The sequence below is a fragment of the Oncorhynchus keta genome, unplaced genomic scaffold, assembly GCF_023373465.1.
Source record: "Oncorhynchus keta strain PuntledgeMale-10-30-2019 unplaced genomic scaffold, Oket_V2 Un_contig_17144_pilon_pilon, whole genome shotgun sequence".
In the NCBI taxonomy this organism is placed as follows: Eukaryota; Metazoa; Chordata; class Actinopteri; order Salmoniformes; family Salmonidae; genus Oncorhynchus; species Oncorhynchus keta.
In genome coordinates, this window is record NW_026280312.1 from 1 (window position 1) to 16,755 (window position 16,755).

A 16,755-nucleotide genomic window follows, 5' to 3' on the forward strand; every position below is an offset into this window, starting at 1 on the left:
GTGTGTGTAGTGTGTGTCTCCATATTGGACAGAATGCTTATTTTATTCTCTGTGTGTTTATTCTACAGCTCATAGGAGCGTCTTTTAAACTATCAACCTCTCTATCAAATATCACTTTTTATTTCGTTTTTAAACAACACACATTGTTCTTCAAAGTCAAGTCACACAATCATAATAATATATAATTCATTCACTTTTCCACCCTGCCCCCCAAAAAAGCGTAAAGTTTAAAATATACTAGAAAGAAAAATATATAACAGTTGATATATATACTTTAAAATGTGATCTAAACTTGTAAACGGTCAAAAGCAATGTGAGCAACGTGGAACTGCATCCAATCCTCCTCAGACAGTTGTATAGTACAGTAGAGGTCTATTTATTAAGGCTGGTAGCCAGTGGTGGGCCAGCTTGGTACATGGTCACTGGGGTCATTTGACCGACTGCGTTTGACCGACTGTGTTTGACTGACTGTTTGACCGACTGTGTTTGACAGACTGTGTTTGACCGACTGTGTTTGACCGACTGTGTTTGACCGACTGTGTTTGACAGACTGTGTTTGACAGACTGTGTTTGACAGACTGTGTTTGACAGACTGTATTTGACAGACTGTATTTGACAGACTGTATTTGACTGTGTGTAACCTACATGGCCACAGAAGAGGCATCCTGTTCCACATGTTTCTAAGGGGTGCTGATGGCCCCTTACTGAGCTGACTGTAGTTGGCTGACTGTTTTCGGGTTCTGTGTAACCTAGTTGGCTGACTGTTTTTTGGGTTCTGTGTAACCTAGTTGGCTGACTGTTTTCGGGTTCTGTGTAACCTAGTTGGCTAACTGTTTTTGGGTTCTGTGTAACCTATATTCTCCAGCTGTTCTCTGTTCTGTTCGTAACATTTCGACCAGGACCTAGGCCACCAGTTTGGATAAGGAGTGAGTGACCGTGCCTGTACTTCCTGTATTCCTGAAATCTGTCCAAGACCAAGGAGACCTTTTACTCAGAGCTCAGTCTTGCCCCCGACCGCACCACCTGGCCCAGCCCCAGCTCTTGCCCCAGCCCCAGCTCTTGCCCCAGCCCCAGCTCCAGCCCCAGCTCCTGCCCCAGCCCCAGCTCCTGCCCCAGCCCCAGCTCCTGCCCCAGCCCCAGCTCCGTTGCTGGGTGGGCTGGAGGCTGAGGCGGACTGAAGCCCAGAGAGGCAGAGTTGATGCAGTATCGTTTCCCTGTGGGTCTGGGGCCATCATCAAACAGGTGTCCGAGGTGAGAACCACACTGAAACACACAGACTGATTACTCAGCAATATCCAAGCAACATTCTGTTGTAATTGTAAATATGAAAACTAAAAATCTGTGACCCCCCTCCAAGGAGAACCGATAATCTAGTCTCTACATCCGCTTCACCAAAACAGATCTACTATCTCTGCTAGTCTTTAACCTCTAGGTAGACCTCATATCTAACCAGGTCACTATTGTAACAGAGTTGATTATCAAGGTCTTCAAATAAACGGTGACATAATGGGAACCAGTTTACCTGACTACAGCTGGTCTCAACTCTGTGCATCCCGTAGGCGAAATCGTCTGTTACAGTGACTGACTCCTCCTTCACCAGGTCATAGAACGAAGGCCAACCTGGAACACAGAAACAACACATCCTACTACTGGAACACAGAAACAACACATCCTACTACTGGAACACAGCAACAACACATCCTACTACTGGAACACAGAAACAACACACCCTACTACAGGAACACACACAGAAACAACACACCCTACTACAGGAACACAGAAACAACACACCCTACTACTGGAACACAGAAACAACACATCCTACTACTGGAACACAGCAACAACACATCCTACTACTGGAACACAGAAACAACACACCCTACTACTGGAACACACACAGAAACAACACACCCTACTACTGGAACACACACAGAAACAACACACCCTACTACTGGAACACACACAGAAACAACACATCCTACTACTGGAACACACACAGAAACAACACATCCTACTACTGGAACACAGAAACAACACATCCTACTACAGGAACACAGAAACAACACACCCTACTACTGGAACACAGAAACAACACATCCTACTACTGGAACACACACAGAAACAACACATCCTACTACTGGAACACAGAAACAACACATCCTAATACTGGAACACAGAAACAACACACCCTACTACTGGAACACAGAAACAACACATCCTATTACTGGAACACAGAAACAACACATCCTACTACTGGAACACAGAAACAACACACCCTACTACTGGAACACACACAGAAACAACACATCCTACTACTGGAACACAGAAACAACACATCCTACTACAGGAACACAGAAACAACACACCCTACTACTGGAACACAGAAACAACACATCCTACTACTGGAACACACACAGAAACAACACATCCTACTACTGGAACACAGAAACAACACATCCTAATACTGGAACACAGAAACAACACACCCTACTACTGGAACACAGAAACAACACATCCTACTACTGGAACACAGCAACAACACATCCTACTACTGGAACACAGCAACAACACATCCTAATACTGGAACACAGAAACAACACATCCTATTACTGGAACACAGAAACAACACATCCTACTACTGGAACACAGAAACAACACATCCTACTACTGGAACACAGAAACAACACATCCTACTACTGGAACACAGCAACAACACATCCTAATACTGGAACACAGAAACAACACATCCTACTACTGGAACACAGAAACAACACATCCTACTACTGGAACACAGAAACAACACATCCTACTACTGGAACACAGAAACAACACATCCTACTACTGGAACACAGAAACAACACATCCTATTACTGGAACACAGAAACAACACATCCTACTACTGGAACACAGAAACAACACATCCTACTACTGGAACACACACAGAAACAACACATCCTAATACTGGAACACAGAAACAACACATCCTACTACTGGAACACAGAAACAACACATCCTACTACTGGAACACAGCAACAACACATCCTACTACTGGAACACAGAAACAACACATCCTACTACTGGAACACAGAAACAACACATCCTATTACTGGAACACAGAAACAACACATCCTACTACTGGAACACAGAAACAACACATCCTACTACTGGAACACACACAGAAACAACACATCCTAATACTGGAACACAGAAACAACACATCCTACTACTGGAACACAGAAACAACATATCCTACTACTGGAACACAGAAACAAGAAGAGAAGAGCAGAGTAGAGAAGAGCAGAGTAGAGAAGAGCAGAGTAGAGAAGAGCAGAGTAGAGTAGAGAAGAGTAGAGAAGAGCAGAGTAGAGAAGAGCAGAGTAGAGAAGAGCAGAGTAGAGAAGAGCAGAGAAGCATAGAGAAGAGCAGAGAAGCATAGAGAAGAGCAGAGAAGCATAGAGAAGAGCAGAGAATAGCAGAGTAGAGCAGCGTAGAGAATAGCAGAGTAGAGCAGCGTAGAGAAGAGCAGAGTAGAGCAGCGCAGAGAATAGCAGAGTAGAGCAGCGTAGAGAAGAGCAGAGTAGAGAAGAGCAGAGTAGAGAAGAGAAGCGTAGAGTAGAGCAGCGTAGAGAAGAGCAGAGTAGAGCAGCATAGAGAAGAGACTAAATATTGTTACGCAATGAATTTTTTATAGTGTTTTCACACTGGTGCTCCCAAAATAAAAGCGCAGGTCGTACACAGCTGTGTGTATGTGTGGGCCTGCCAGTGTGCCTCCCTGCTTGCACTCGTGTGTATCTTCCAGTCAACCAGAGGATTCCCCTTGGCTGGGCTTCTCCCTCCCTCCCTCCCATTCCCCATACTACCCCTTGGCTGGGCTCTCCTTTCCCTCCTCCTCCCCCCCTTTCCCTGCCTTCCCCTTTCTCTCCTCCCCCCCTTTCCCTGCCTTCCCCTTTCCCTCCTCCCCTCTTCATCCCTCTCCTTTCCCTCCTCCTCCCCTCTCTCTCCTCCCACCCTTTCCCTGCCTTCCCCTTTCCCTGCCTTCCCCTTTCTCTCCTCCCCCCCTTTCCCTGCCTTCCCCTTTCCCTCCTCCCCTCTTCATCCCTCTCCTTTCCCTCCTCCTCCCCTCTCTCCTCCCACCCTTTCCCTGCCCCCCCTTTCCCTGCCTTCCCCTTTCTCTCCTCCCCCTTTCCCTGCCTTCCCCTTTCTCTCCTCCCCCCCTTTCCCTGCCTTCCCCTTTCCCCTCTTCATCGCTCTCCTTTCCCTCCTCCTCCCCCCTTTCCCTGCCTTCCCCTTTCTCTCCTCCCCCTTTCCCTGCCTTCCCCTTTCTCTCCTCCCCCTTTCCCTGCCTTCCCTTTCCCTCCTCCCCTCTTCATCGCTCTCCTTTCCCTCCTCCTCCCCTCTCTCCTCCTACCCTTTCCCTGCCTTCCCCTTTCCCTCCTCCCCCCCTTTCCCTGCCTTCCCCTTTCCCTCCTCCCCTCTTCATCCCTCTCCTGTCCCTCCCTCCTCCCCTCTTCATCCCCCTCCTCTCTCCCTCCCTCCTCCCCTCTTCATCCCCCTCTCCCTCCCTCTCCATCCCCCTCTCCCTCCCTCTCCTTTCCCTCCTCCCCTCCTTTTCCTCCCTCCTCCCTCCCCTCCCTAAATAGGTTTGTTTCAGGTTGATATGAGGAACAGAGGACGGTGTCTAATGGAAGTGTTGATGACGTCAGTCTGAAATTAGAACCTTTTCCCATCCACTTCCTAAATGTAGGGGATTACATTTACATTTACATTTAAGTCATTTAGCAGACGCTCTTATCCAGAGCGACTTACAAATTGGTGCATACACCTTATGACAACCAGTGGAACAGCCACTTGCATCTAAATCTTGTTGGGGGAGAAGTGAGAAGATTACTTACCCTTACTTACCCTATCCTAGGTATTCCTTGAAGAGGTGGGGTTTCAGGTGTCTCCGGAAGGTGGTGATTGACTCCGCTGTCCTGGCGTCGTGAGGAGTTTGTTCCACCATTGGGGGCCAGAGCAGCGAACAGTTTTGACTGGGCTGAGCGGGAACTGTACTTCCTCAGTGGTAGGGAGGCGAGCAGGCCAGAGGTGGATGAACGCAGTGCCCTTGTTTGGGTGTAGGGCCTGATCAGAGCCTGGAGGTACTGAGGTGCCGTTCCCCTCACAGCTCCGTAGGCGAGCACCATGGTCTTGTAGCGGATGCGAGCTTCAACTGGAAGCCAGTGGAGAGAGCGGAGGAGCGGGGTGACGTGAGAGAACTTGGGAAGGTTGAACACCAGACGGGCTGCGGCGTTCTGGATGAGTTGTAGGGGTTTAATGGCACAGGCAGGGAGCCCAGCCAACAGCGAGTTGCAGTAATCAAGACGGGGAGATGACAAGTGCCTGGATTAGGACCTGCGCCGCTTCCTGTGTGAGGCAGGGTCGTACTCTGCGGATGTTGTAGAGCATGAACCTACAGGAACGGGACACCGCCTTGATGTTAGTTGAGAACGTCAGGGTGTTGTCCAGGATCACGCCAAGGTTCTTAGCGCTCTGGGAGGAGGACACAATGGAGTTGTCAACCGTGATGGCGAGATCATGGAACGGGCAGTCCTTCCCCGGGAGGAAGAGGAGCTCCGTCTTGCTGAGGTTCAGCTTGAGGTGGTGATCCGTCATCCACACTGATATGTCTGCCAGACATGCAGAGATGCGATTCGCCACCTGGTCATCAGAAGGGGAAAGGAGAAGATTAATTGTGTGTCGTCTGCATAGCAATGATAGGAGAGACCATGTGAGGTTATGACAGAGCCAAGTGACTTGGTGTATAGCGAGAATAAGAGGGCCTAGAACAGAGCCCTGGGGACACCAGTGGTGAGAGCGCGTGGTGAGGAGACAGATTCTCGCCACGCCACCTGGTAGGAGCGACCTGTCAGGTAGGACGCAATCAAGCGTGGGCCGCGCCGGGAGATGCCCAACTCGGAGAGGGTGGAGAGGAGGATCTGATGGTTCACAGTATCGAAGGCAGCCGATAGGTCTAGAAGGATGAGAGCAGAGGAGAGAGAGTTAGCTTTAGCAGTGCGGAGCGCCTCCGTGATACAGAGAAGAGCAGTCTCAGTTGAATGACTAGTCTTGAAACCTGACTGATTTGGATCAAGAAGGTCATTCTGAGAGAGATAGCGGTAGAGCTGGCCAAGGACGGCACGCTCAAGAGTTTTGAGAGAGAAAAGAGAGAAGGGATACTGGTCTGTAGTTGTTGACATCGGAGGGATCGAGTGTAGGTTTTTTCAGAAGGGTGCAACTCTCGCTCTCTTGAAGACGGGAGGGACGTAGCCAGCGGTCAGGGATGAGTTGATGAGCGAGGTGAGGTAAGGAGAAGGTCTCCGGAAATGGTCTGGAGAAGAGAGGAGGGATAGGGTCAAGCGGGCAGGTTGTTGGGCGGCCGGCCGTCACAAGACGCAAGATTTCATCTGGAGAGAGAGGGAGAAAGAGGTCAGAGCACAGGGTAGGGCAGTGTGAGCAGAACCAGCGGTGTCGTTTGACTTAGCAAACGAGGATCGGATGTCGTCGACCTTCTTTTCAAAATGGTTGACGAAATCATCTGCAGAGAGGAGGAGGGGGGGAGGAGGATTCAGGAGGGAGGAGAAGGTGGCAAAGAGCTTCCCTAGGGTTAGAGGCAGAAGCTTGGAATTTAGAGTGGTAGAAAGTGGCTTTAGCAGCAGAGACAGAAGAGGAAAATGTAGAGAGGAGGGAGCGAAAGGATGCCAGGTCCGCAGGGAGGCGATTTTCTTCCAGACTCTAAACCCCCCATCCATCCTCCACCCTGGTCCCCACAGAGCTCTCTGTAGTACACCAACCAGACTCTAAACCCCCATCCATCCTCCACCCTGGTCCCCACAGAGCTCTCTGTAGTACACCAACCAGACTCTAAACCCCCCATCCATCCTCCACCCTGGTCCCCACAGAGCTCTCTGTAGTACAACAACCAGACTCTAAACCCCCATCCATCCTCCACCCTGGTCCCCACAGAGCTCTCTGTAGTACAACAACCAGACTCTAAACCCCCCCCATCCATCCTCCATGACTCTACGACTCTCCCTCCTTCCTTCCTACGACTCTCCCTCCTTCCTTCCTACGACTCTCCCTCCTTCCTTCCTACGACTCTCCTTCCTTCCTTCCTTCCTATGACTCTCCCTCCTTCCTTCCTACGACTCTCCCTCCTTCCTTCCTACGACTCTCCCTCCTTCCTTCCTACGACTCTCCCTCCTTCCTTCCTACGACTCTCCCTCCTTCCTTCCTTCCTTCCTTCCTTCCTTCCTTCCTTCCTACGACTCTCCCTCCTTCCTTCCTCGACTCTCCTCCTTCCTTCCTACAACTCTCCTTCCTTCCTTCCTCTAACTCTCCTTCCTTCCTTCCTTCCTTCCTTCCTTCCTTCCTACGACTCTCCCTCCTTCCTTCCTACGACTCTCCCTCCTTCCTTCCTTCCTTCCTTCCTTCCTTCCTTCCTACGACTCTCCTTCCTTCCTTCCTACGACTCTCCCTCCTTCCTTCCTACGACTCTCCCTCCCTCCTTCCTACGACTCTCCTTCCTTCCTTCCTCCGACTCTCCCTCCTTCCTTCCTACGACTCTCCCTCCTTCCTTCCTACGACTCTCCCTCCTTCCTTCCTACGACTCTCCCTCCTTCCTTCCTACGACTCTCCCTCCTTCCTTCCTACGACTCTCCCTCCTTCCTTCCTTCCTTCCTTCCTACGACTCTCCCTCCTTCCTTCCTTCCTCGACTCTCCTTCCTTCCTTCCTACGACTCTCCCTCCTTCCTTCCTTCCTTCCTTCCTTCGACTCTCCCTCCTTCCTTCCTACGACTCTCCCTCCTTCCTTCCTTCCTTCCTTCCTTCCTACGACTCTCCTTCCTTCCTTCTCGACTCTCCCTCATTCCTTCTCGACTCTCCCTCATTCCTTCCTCGACTCTCCCTCATTCCTTCCCCTCGACTCTCCCTCCCTCCTTCCTCGACTCTCCCTCCCTCCTTCCTACGACTCTCCCTCCTTCCTTCCTCTGACTCTCCCTCCCTCCTTCCTCGACTCTCCTTCCTTCCTTCCTACGACTCTCCCTCCTTCCTTCCCTACGACTCTCCTTCCTTCCTTCCCTCGACTCTCCCTCCTTCCTTCCTCGACTCTCCCTCCTTCCTTCCTCGACTCTCCTTCCTTCCTTCCTACGACTCTCCCTCCCTCCTTCCTCGACTCTCCTTCCTTCCTTCCTCGACTCTCCCTCCTTCCTTCCTGACTGACTCTCCTTCCTTCCTTCCTACGACTCTCCCTCCTTCCTTCCTCGACTCTCCCTCCCTCCTTCCTACGACTCTCCCTCCCTCCTTCCTACGACTCTCCCTCCTTCCTTCCTATGACTCTCCCTCCTTCCTTCCTTCCTATGACTCTCCCTCCTTCCTTCCTTCCTATGACTCTCCCTCCTTCCTTCCTACGACTCTCCCTCCTTCCTTCCTTCCTACGACTCTCCCTCCTTCCTGTGACTCTCCCTCCTTCCTTCCTACGACTCTCCTTCCTTCCTTCCTTCCTACGACTCTCCTTCCTTCCTTCCTATGACTCTCCCTCCTTCCTTCCTACGACTCTCCCTCCTTCCTTCCTACGACTCTCCTTCCTTCCTTCCTTCCTACGACTCTCCCTCCTTCCTACGACTCTCCCTCCTTCCTGTGACTCTCCCCTCCTTCCTTCCTCGACTCTCCCTCCTTCCTTCCTACGACTCTCCTCCTCCTTTCGACTCTCCTCCTTCCTTCCTTCCTATGACTCTCCTCCTTCCTTCCTATGACTCTCCCTCCTCCTTTCCTCGACTCTCCTCCTTCCTTCCTACGACTCTCCCTCCTTTCCTCACGACTCTCCTTCCTTCCTTCCCTCGACTCTCCCTCCTTCCTCGACTCTCCCTCCTTCCTTCCTACGACTCTCCTTCCTTCCTTCCTTCCTTCCTTCCTTCCTTCCTTCCTTCCTTCCTCGACTCTCCTTCCTTCCTTCCTATGACTCTCCTTCCTTCCTTCCTATGACTCTCCTCCTTCCTTCCTTCCTACGACTCTCCTTCCTTCCTTCCTATGACTCTGCCTCCTTCCTTCCTTCTATGACTCTCCCTCCTTCCTTCCTCGACTCTCCTTCCTTCCTTCCTACGACTCTCCCTCCTTCCTTCCTCGACTCTGACTCTCCTTCCTTCCTTCCTACGACTCTCCTCCTTCCTTCCTTCCTACGACTCTCCCTCCTTCCTTCCCTCGACTCTCTTCCTTCCTTCCTTCCTCGACTCTCCTTCCTTCCTTCCCTACGACTCTCCTTCCTTCCTTCCTCGACTCTTCCTTCCTTCCTATGACTCTCCTCCTTCCTTCCTACGACTCTCCTTCCTTCCTTCCTCGACTCTCCCTCCTTCCTTCTACGACTCTCCCTCCTTCCTTCCCTCGACTCTCCCTCCTTCCTTCCTCGACTCTCCCTCCTTCCTTCTACGACTCTCCCTCCTTCCTTCCTACGACTCTCCCTCTTCCTTCCTACGACTCTCCTTCCTTCCTTCCTCGACTCTCCTTCCTTCCTTCCTATGACTCTCCCTCCTTCCTTCCTCGACTCTCCCTCCTCCTTCTCGACTCTCCCTCCTTCCTACGACTCTCCCTCCTTCCTTCCTCGACTCTCCTTCCTTCCTTCCTCGACTCTCCTTCCTTCCTTCCTATGACTCTCCCTCCTTCCTTCCTACGACTCTCCTTCCTTCCTTCCTACGACTCTCCCTCCTTCCTTCCTACGACTCTCCCTCCTTCCTTCCTACGACTCTCCTTCCTTCCTTCCTACTACTCTCCTTCCTTCCTATGACTCTCCCTCCTTCCTTCCTATGACTCTCCCTCCTTCCTTCCTACGACTCTCCCTCCTCCTTTCCTACGACTCTCCTTCCTTCCTTCCTACGACTCTCCTTCCTTCCTTCCTATGACTCTCCCTCCTTCCTTCCTACGACTCTCCCTCCTCCTTTCCTACGACTCTCCTTCCTTCCTTCCTATGACTCTCCCTCCTTCCTTCCTGTGACTCTCCCTCCTTCCTTCCTCGACTCCTTCCTTCCTTCCTGACTCTCCCTCCTTCCTTCCTCGACTCTCCCTCCTCCTTTCGACTCTCCTTCCTTCCTTCCTACGACTCTCCTCCTTCCTATGACTCTCCCTCCTTCCTATGACTCTCCCTCCTTCCCCTGACTCTCCTTCCTTCCTTCCTACGACTCTCCCTCCTTCCTTCCCTCGACTCTCCTTCCTTCCTTCCCTACGACTCTCCTTCCTTCCTACGACTCTCCTTCCTTCCTTCCCTCCTGCGACTCTCCCTCCTTCCTTCCTGCGATTCTCCCTCCTTCCTTCCTACGACTCTCCCTCCCTCCCTTCCTTCCCTGACTCTCCCTCCCTCCCCTTCCTTCCCTCTGACTCTCCCTCCCTCCTTCCTTCCTACGACTCTCCCTCCCTCCTTCCTCGACTCTCCCTCCCTCCTTCCTGCGACTCTCCCTCCTTCTTCCCTCGACTCTCCCTCCCTCCTTCCTACGACTCTCCCTCCCTTCTTCCTACGACTCTCCCTCCCTTCTTCCTACGACTCTCCCTCCCTTCTTCCTACGACTCTCCCTCCCTTCTTCCTACGACTCTCCCTCCCTCCTTCCTACGACTCTCCCTCCTTCCCTCCTGCGACTCTCCCTCCTTCCCTCCTGCGACTCTCCTCCTTCCCTCCTGCGACTCTCCCTCCCTTCTTCCTACGACTCTCCCTCCTTCCCTCCTGCGACTCTCCCTCCATCCCTCCTGCGACTCTCCCTCCTTCCCTCCTGCGACTCTCCCTCCTTCCCTCCTGCGACTCTCCCTCCCTTCTTCCTACGACTCTCCCTCCCTCCTTCCTACGACTCTCCCTCCCTCCTTCCACGACTCTCCTCCTTCCTTCCTTCCTGACTCTCTCCCTCCTTCCTTCCTACGACTCTCCTTCCTTCCTTCCTTCCTACGACTCTCCTTCCTTCCTTCCTTCCTACGACTCTCCTTCCTTCCTTCCTCGACTCTCCTTCCTTCCTTCCTACGACTCTTCCTCCTTCCTTCCTACTGACTCTCCCTCCTTCCTTCCTCGACTCTCCTTCCTTCCTTCCTCGACTCTCCCTCCTTCCTTCCTCGACTCTCCCTCCTTCCTTCCCCTCGACTCTCCCTCCTTCCTTCCTACGACTCTCCCTCCCTCCTTCCTACGACTCTCCCTCCTTCCTTCCCTCGACTCTCCCTCCTTCCTTCTCTGACTCTCCTTCCTTCCTCGACTCTCCTTCCTTCCTTCCTCGACTCTCCCTCCTTCCCTCCTGCGACTCTCCCTTCTCCCTCCTTCCCTCCTGTGACTCTCCTCCTTCCCTCCTGCGACTCTCCCTCCCTTCTTCCATCTCCCTGTGGTAGGTCATCATCAACCAAACTCTCCTCCCCCATCCCTCCCTCCTTCCATCTCCCTGTGGTAGGTCATCATCAACCAGACTCTCCTCCCCCATCCCTCCCTTCCTCCATCTCCCTGTGGTAGGTCATCATCAACCAAACTCTCCTCCCCCATCCCTCCCTCCCTCCGTCTCCCTGTGGTAGGTCATCATCAACCAAACTCTCCTCCCCCATCCCTCCCTCCCTCCGTCTCCCTGTGGTAGGTCATCATCAACCAAACTCTCCTCCCCCATCCCTCCATCTCCCTGTGGTAGGTCATCATCAACCAGACTCTCCTCCCCCATCCCTCCTGCGACTCTCCCTCCTTCCTTCCTGCGATTCTCCCTCCTTCCTTCCTACGACTCTCCCTCCCTCCTTCCTTCCTACGACTCTCCCTCCCTCCTTCCTTCCTACGACTCTCCCTCCCTCCTTCCTTCCTCGACTCTCCCTCCCTCCTTCCTTCCTATGACTCTCCCTCCCTCCTTCCTTCCTCGACTCTCCCTCCCTCCTTCCCTCGACTCTCCACCCTCCCTCCTTCCTACGACTCTCCCTCCCTCCTTCCTCGGCTCTCCCTCCCTCCTTCCTCGACTCCTTCCTCCTTCCTCGACTCTCCTTCCCTCCTTCCTCGACTCTCCCTCCCTCCTTCCATCTCCCTGTGGTAGGTCATCATCAACCAGACTCTCCTCCCCCCCATCCCTCCCTTCCTCCATCTCCCTGTGGTAGGTCATCAACAACCAGACTCTCCATGTTTTTCCTCAGGTCTTATCAGTCTATCCCTGGAGCCTCCAGCTCCCTGGAAACAAGCACCACCCCCTGTCCATCACCCTAGAGCCTCCAGCTCCTGAAACAAGCACCCCACCCTGTCCATCACCCTGGAGCCTCCAGCTCCTGAAACAAGCACCACACCCTGTCCATCACCCAGCTCCAACACCATGGTCTCCTGTAGGTCATCAACAACCACACTCCCCATCCCCCCCGTCCCCGTCCCCCTGTCCAGCTACAGCTCCAACACCATGGTCTCCCTGCGGTAGGTCATCAACAACCACACTCCCCATCCCCCTCAAGCTGTAAACCGTCTACCCCTGAGGAGTTAGGGGAGGGGACGGCTTTGGCCAACGACTACAAAGCCATGAAATTCCACAGCAACACAGGAAACGCACTGGGGAATAGAAGAATCTATGAGTCAGAAGAGGAGAATCCCTAACTCCAACTTCACACACTGGAGTGTGTGTGTGTGTGTGTGCTTTATTACCACTGGTTAGATCCTCAATTAATGGAGCAGTGTAGCCTATTAAGGGAATAGGGTAGCATTTAGTACACAATCCCTGGTTTGGACAACAGCAGTCTAAGGGAATAGGGTAGCATTTAGTACACTATTAAGGGAATAGGGTAGAATTTAGTACACAGCCCTGGTTTGGACAACAGCAGTCTAAGGGAACAGGGTAGCATTTAGTACACCGCCCTGGTTTGGACAACAGCAGTCTAAGGGAATAGGGTAGCATTTAGTCCACTATTAAGGGAATAGGGTAGCATTTAGTCCACTATTAAGGGAATAGGGTAGCATTTAGTCCACTATTAAGGGAATAGGGTAGCATTTAGTCCACTATTAAGGGAATAGGGTAGTATTTAGTCCACTATTAAGGGAATAGGGTAGCATTTAGTCCACTATTAAGGGAATAGGGTAGCATTTAGTCGTCCACTATTAAGGGAATAGGGTAGTATTTAGTCGTCCACTATTAAGGGAATAGGGTAGCATTTAGTCGTCCACTATTAAGGGAATAGGGTAGTATTTAGTCGTCCACTATTAAGGGAATAGGGTAGTATTTAGTAGTCCACTATTAAGGGAATAGGGTAGTATTTAGTCCACTATTAAGGGAATAGGGTAGCATTTAGTCCACTATTAAGGGAATAGGGTAGCATTTAGTCCACTATTAAGGGAATAGGGTAGCATTTAGTCCACTATTAAGGGAATAGGGTAGCATTTAGTCCACTATTAAGGGAATAGGGTAGCATTTAGTCCACTATTAAGGGAATAGGGTAGCATTTAGTCCACTATTAAGGGAATAGGGTAGCATTTAGTCGTCCACTATTAAGGGAATAGGGTAGCATTTAGTCCACTATTAAGGGAATAGGGTAGCATTTAGTCGTCCACTATTAAGGGAATAGGGTAGTATTTAGTCGTCCACTATTAAGGGAATAGGGTAGCATTTAGTCCACTATTAAGGGAATAGGGTAGCATTTAGTCCACTATTAAGGGAATAGGGTAGCATTTAGTCCACTATTAAGGGAATAGGGTAGCATTTAGTCCACTATTAAGGGAATAGGGTAGCATTTAGTCCACTATTAAGGGAATAGGGTAGCATTTAGTCCACTATTAAGGGAATAGGGTAGCATTTAGTCCACTATTAAGGGAATAGGGTAGCATTTAGTCCACTATTAAGGGAATAGGGTAGCATTTAGTCCACTATTAAGGGAATAGGGTAGCATTTAGTCCACTACTTGTATTTCACCATCTGTTCAGTTGTTGAAGCAAACGTTGATTTGAGGGACTTAAACATTTGTGCTTGTGGACGGACACACGTCTGTCCATCTCCCAACACACACACACACACACACACACACACACACACACACACACACACACACACACCTCTCTGTCTCCCCCTATTGTTCATCTCAACTTCGCCACTAGGCCACTGCTCCTCGGGACCTTGGTTAGCTGAAACAGGTGTCTTCTAGTAGGGCTGGAGCAAAAGCCTGCCCCACATAGCTTTCCAGAAGGAGGGTTGTTTCTGAGAATGTACCTCATTCACTCATCCTCATTCACTCATCCTCATTCACTCATCCTCATTCAAAATAATGTCCCGGAAACCCTTTAGTAAAAGAATTGTAACATTCCCCACAGTTCCTCCCCGGTCTCCAGTGACACCGCGGCCGATCTCCCCTCTCAGGTATTTCCTAATTACAGCCTAAGACAAATCGCTGGTCAGAGAGAGAGAGAGAGAGACTGCAATTAAACCCAACAGGAATTCCTAAAGGATTAGCTATGACAGACTCCCAGATAGCTTTCATTTAAAAACACCTCTCTGGAAGTGTCTTAGAGGATACCATTTAGGACACAATCTATGTAATGCACTGCTCTTACTTCTTGCCCTGTGTGCTGTTGTCTGTGCCCAATAATGTGTTGCGGCCGTGTTGTGCACTAGAGAAGAGGGCGGGGCCCTGGTCAAAACTAGTGCACTATCTAGACTAGAGAAGAGGGCGGGGCCCTGGTCAAAACTAGTGCACTATCTAGACTAGAGAAGAGGCGGGGCCCTGGTCAACACTAGTGCACTGTCTAGACTAGAGAGAGGGGCGGGGCCCTGGTCAACACTAGTGCACTGTCTAGACTAGAGAAGAGGGCGGGGCCCTGGTCAAAACTAGTGCACTATCTAGACTAGAGAAAGGGCGGGGCCCTGGTCAACACTAGTGCACTGTCTAGACTAGAGAAGAGGCGGGGCCCTGGTCAGCACTAGTGCACTGTCTAGACTAGAGAAGGCGGGGCCCTGGTCAAAACTAGTGCACTGTCTAGACTAGAGAAGAGGGCGGGGCCCTGGTCAAAACTAGTGCACTATCTAGACTAGAGAAGAGGGCGGGGCCCTGGTCAAAACTAGTGCACTATCTAGACTAGAGAAGAGGGCGGGGCCCTGGTCAGCACTAGTGCACTATCTAGACTAGAGGAAGAGAGGCTGGGCCCTGGTCAACACTAGTGCACTATCTAGACTAGAGAAGAGGGGCGGGGCCCTGGTCAACACTAGTGCACTGTCTAGACTAGAGAAGAGGGCGGGGCCCTGGTCAACACTAGTGCACTGTCTAGACTAGAGAGAAGGGGCGGGGCCCTGGTCAAAACTAGTGCACTGTCTAGACTAGAGAAGAGGCGGGGCCCTGGTCAAAACTAGTGCACTGTCTAGACTAGAGAAGGGGCGGGGCCCTGGTCAAAACTAGTGCACTATCTAGACTAGAGAAGAGGCGGGGCCCTGGTCAAAACTAGTGCACTATCTAGACTAGAGAAGAGGGGCGGGGCCCTGGTCCAAAACTAGTGCACTATCTAGACTAGAGAAGAGGGCGGGGCCCTGGTCAAAACTAGTGCACTATCTAGACTAGAGAAGAGGGGCGGGGCCCTGGTCAGCACTAGTGCACTGTCTAGACTAGAGGAAGAGGGCGGGGCCCTGGTCAACACTAGTGCACTGTCTAGACTAGAGAAGAGGCGGCGGGGGCCCTGGTCAAAACTAGTGCACTGTCTAGACTAGAGAAGAGGCGGGGCCCTGGTCAAAACTAGTGCACTGTCTAGACTAGAGAAGGCGGGCCCTGGTCAAACCAGTGCACTATCTAGACTAGAAGAGGGCGGGGCCCTGGTCCAAAACTAATTGCACTATCTAGACTAGAGAAAGAGGGGCGGGGCCCTGGTCAAAAACTAGTGCACTATCTAGACTAGAGAAGAGGATGGGCCCTGGTCAAAACTAGTGCACTATCTAGACTAGAGAAGGCGGGGCCCTGGTCAAAACTAGTGCACTATCTAGACTAGAGAAGAGGCGGGACCCTGGTCAAAACTAGTGCACTATCTAGACTAGAGAAGAGGGCGGGGCCCTGGTCAAAACTAGTGCACTATCTAGACTAGAAGAGGCGGGGCCTGGTCAAAACTAGTGCACTATCTAGACTAGAGAAGAGGGGCGGGGCCCTGGTCAAAACTAGTGCACTATCTAGACTAGAGAAGAGGCGGGGCCCTGGACAAAACTAGTGCACTATCTAGACTAGAGAAGAGGCGGGGCCCTGGACAGACTAGTGCTATCTAGACTAGAGAACAGGGCGGGGCCTGGTCAAAACTAGTGCACTATCTAGACTAGAGAACAGGGGCGGGCCCTGGTCAAACCAGTGCACCCATCTAGACCAGAGAACAGGCGGGGCCCTGGTCAAACTAGTGCACTATCTAGACCAGAGAACAGTGTGGCGCCCTGACAAGCTAGTGCACTATCTATTCTGGAGAATAGGGTGGCTCCTGGACAAACTAGTGCACTATAATGTCAAAACTAGCTAATCCATTGTGATTTAATTACAATGTCAATACTAGCTACAGTGGCTAGCTAGCTTGGAATGTTGTGTGCATTGCATCTGTGCATTTATCTAGATACCAACCGTTAGCCTACATTACATCTGTGCATTTATCTAGATACCAACCGTTAGCCTACATTACATCTGTGCATTTAGCTAGATACCAACCGTTAGCCTACATTACATCTGTGCATTTAGCTAGATACCAACCGTTAGCCTACATTACATCTGTGCATTTAGCTAGATACCAACCGTTAGCCTACATTACAT

At 51.3% G+C, this 16,755-nt stretch overlaps 2 long non-coding RNA genes across 6 annotated transcripts; both read right to left on the bottom strand.

Moving 5' to 3' along the window:
* Positions 1–104: 104 nt before the first annotated feature.
* Positions 105–1,077, bottom strand: LOC127919585 (uncharacterized). Its single transcript, XR_008103365.1, has 2 exons — positions 853–1,077; positions 105–818 (listed from the first exon to the last, which is right to left on the bottom strand). It is a non-coding gene; the product is annotated as an uncharacterized LOC127919585 (long non-coding RNA).
* A 44-nt stretch (positions 1,078–1,121) lies between these two features.
* On the bottom strand, positions 1,122–16,755 carry LOC127919586 (uncharacterized). Of its 5 annotated transcripts, none has more exons than XR_008103370.1 (3): positions 16,738–16,755; positions 1,523–1,620; positions 1,122–1,263 (listed from the first exon to the last, which is right to left on the bottom strand). It is a non-coding gene; the product is annotated as an uncharacterized LOC127919586 (long non-coding RNA). The 5 variants fall into 5 exon arrangements; XR_008103369.1 differs by lacking the exon at positions 16,738–16,755 and adding an exon at positions 16,696–16,713; XR_008103368.1 differs by lacking the exon at positions 16,738–16,755 and adding an exon at positions 16,654–16,671.